The sequence below is a fragment of the Parasteatoda tepidariorum genome, chromosome 5 (assembly GCF_043381705.1).
Source record: "Parasteatoda tepidariorum isolate YZ-2023 chromosome 5, CAS_Ptep_4.0, whole genome shotgun sequence".
In the NCBI taxonomy this organism is placed as follows: domain Eukaryota; kingdom Metazoa; phylum Arthropoda; class Arachnida; order Araneae; family Theridiidae; genus Parasteatoda; species Parasteatoda tepidariorum.
The window spans coordinates 6,593,406-6,596,723 of record NC_092208.1 but is presented as its reverse complement, the minus strand read 5'-3'; the positions used below and the strand labels follow the sequence as shown (position 1 = coordinate 6,596,723).

General features: G+C 30.5%; 1 protein-coding gene across 1 annotated transcript in view; it reads right to left on the bottom strand.

Annotated features, from left to right (window-relative positions):
- LOC107441458 (B-cell receptor-associated protein 31) overlaps positions 1-2,853 on the bottom strand; it is a gene marked incomplete in the record, with an annotated part of 22,717 nt that extends 19,864 nt beyond the window's left edge. Inside the window, 1 exon segment of the mRNA XM_071180953.1 lies at positions 2,610-2,853.
- Positions 2,854-3,318: the final 465 nt, after the last annotated feature.

Sequence of the window (3,318 nt, the reverse complement as noted above, 5' to 3'; positions counted from 1 at the left end):
CAGTGTTTTCATTACAGAAAAAAAGTGGGTGAGAATTTCTCACCCTTTCTCAAAAACTGGGTGAGATTTCAAAAAGTTAGGTGAGATTTCTAAAAATGAAAAAAACACGAATAAACTTGGAAAAGAAATATTTCATTTTTAACATCTAATTTTTAAAGCATTGAATATTTTTGCTGCATTATCACATGGAAAATGTTCTATATCTACTTTTTCATCAGCTATTCTCATTAGATTGCTCAAATGCTTATCAGTCAATCTGTTAGTATATTTTGTCTTAATTCGGTTTTGGGTGCAACACATGCTGAACTATTTGGAACCACTAAGTAAATTTGTAGCATTGTGCACACACTTTCCTATTCTCTTCATCTGCCAGCATAGGTTTTTCAATTATTTCTGCTATAGAATAGTGAAGTTATTTTCATGTTCTTACTTCATGCTAGTATTTGATCCGTATCCATTGAATATCCGTATTTGTTTCGTTTTGACCGTTCCTACCCACATTTGTTTCATTTTCATTTGTCCGTTACGGACTAGAAAATGTTGCCTTAACAAGGTATTTGTCCATCTTACATTCAAGCTCAAAAAATTTAAACGTCTTACATGAAGAAACCTTACCTACGGTTAACACGTGGTTGAAGAGAAATGTGTTCTGAAAGGGTTTAGGGGGTGCATTGTGTTCAGCTGTTCGCACTGGTTCTGAACAATACTGATAAATAGGAAAGCTTGATAACAAGGACCGATGTTGAAAATAAGGAAGGATCAAGGAAGAAAAGTGAAACGGATTTCATTTAAAATAGCGGAAGACGAAATTTTTTACAAAATTCGCGAGATTAGCTCATTTTGAAATTCATTAATAGAGTGCGAGAACTTCTCGCGTTAATCATTTTTTAATGCGAGAAAAGAAAAAAATATGCGAGATTCTCGCGTTCTCGCGCTATAGTGAAAACACTGTACTAAGTAGGAATTACTATATAATTACTACTTAGGTCAACAAAGAAAAATTTTATTTCAGTTACTTTTTTATTAAATAATTGCTATTTTTTCTCACATATAAAACTAAAATTAATTAATTAAATTTAATGAATGAATTAATATTTGAAAAAACTGTATTAACATCTAGTGTCAACCACTACAAGTTTAAAAAAATGCATTTTAACTAGAGTGGATGAATATAAAAAGTATTTTATGAACGATTGAAAATTTGAACAAGATATAGGGAGAGTGTCAACTAATAGTAAAAATTGAAAAAAAATAGGGCGTGTGGTATCAGACTACTATAAAAGTACAAATTTGGTGAGGTGGACCATACGTGCTACAGCGTGAATCGAGTAATACATAAGTACCGGGAAGTGCTATTAAATGTTATCCTAGATTCTTTCACAAGTTGATCAGAAGAAAAAAACATTTTCAAGAATATTTCTATGCTGCATGTTATTCACTAGAATTTCACAAACTTCACGAAACAGTCTAAAAAGCTAACCTTAACTCCTTTGTGAATTGTTAATACGTAAAAATAATTAAGGACTTTGGTAACAATTATTGTTTTTAATGATCGGCATACAACACTAATAAATTATACTTAGTTAAATGTTTCTTACACAAATCAGTTTAATATCAAATGTAAAGATATTAATCTAATTTTTCAGATATATTGTGTATTTACTAAATAAAATACTTAAGTTATGTAAAAAAGATAAAATTTTATCATTGATAAAATACAAAAATAGCACGATTTAAGATATAAAACAATTACCCTCTTTTCTTTCTATACAACCACCGCCAGTGTAAGTTGACCACTTAGGCAATGCACCACACGTGATCAACTTACACTGATTATACTGCACAGTTAAAAAACAAATATTACAAACTTACGCAGACATATTGTAATATATAGAACCACTGAAATTTAAAAATTTAACTATGAATTGTCAAAATTAACCACCAATGCAATACTTATAGTTAACTCACTCTGGTTATATTATATGATTGAAAAACAAAGATTATCAACTTATACAGGCATATACTACATAACTCTATTGAAAAATAAACATTTATGAATGCACATTCAAAACAATCAGTAAACTGCTATTATTGCAATGACATAGTATATTAGATAATTTCTAATAATCGATTCAAATCTTGTTCACTATACACAATCACTTGCTTAGTTTTTTTCAGTTTAGTAGGAAAAGCTGCAAAAAAATTGTCTGGACAGTTTATGTCATAGGCCACCGGCAATATTACGGAAATAAGAGGTCATAAGTTTTTTTTTTCACAAAAATTTAGGCAATATGTTAAAATGTAATCAATAGAATAGATTCTTCAAAGTGCTGCACAAGTTATGTTTTGAAAGTGAGAAAATGCGGCTTTTTATTTATATATTTTTAAAACACTTCATCATATATTTGAATTATCAATATTTGGAAAAAAGAGCCATCATTTCTAGGATTATATATGAACTGTCATATTTCTTTATAATATAAAATACGTTTCGTGTTCGAAAACTTAGAAGGATGATAAAAAATATCAAACGTTATTGACAGCTCAGAATAAAAGCAAATATTTTTTAAATTCTCTACTACCTTTTAGTTAACTTCAAATATACTTACAGATAACTTCAACAGGAAGAAACTGTTTTTAATTGCAGTTCTCTTAGATTTTTATGAAATAAAAATCACAACTGTTGGTAGAAAACACAGGGAAAGAAAAAGAAAGAAAAACTACTTCAAATCTAGTCAGACCACCAGAGAGGAGGAAAAACAGTTATTTCATTTCAATTGCATCACTTTTTGGCGTGATTCATTCATTGATAAATCGCGACTAATTAGATAACAAATAAAGTCATTAATTTGAGTTGAAGTGTAATTCTTAAAGCTTCCAAATTTAAATAAAATATACATTATTATTATTCTACAGTCACTAATTATAATCTTTAATTGATTTCGAAATATATTGTAACTGTATTTGTGACATCATCTTTCATTCACATCAATGCAAGGTGAAAGCGTGGAGGTTACGGGCTCAAATCCCACTGTAAGCCTAGTTCTACTCTTCATTCCGTTGGACTGGAATATAAAGAGTAATTTACATATTATTGACCAAAACATCATATCCAACATGTTCATACATTCCTTTTTCAAGAATACTAAACTGGCTATATGTATACTGGCTGCGGTCATTAAGCGGGTGGGTGACCACTTTGATCAGCCTGCATAGGGACCGAGGGTGCGCGGTGTCGGTCCTCGTATACTGTTCTACCGTAAAGTGCACGACTTCGTGCACAAGTGATCGGACTACCAGAGCAGGAGAGTAATCCCC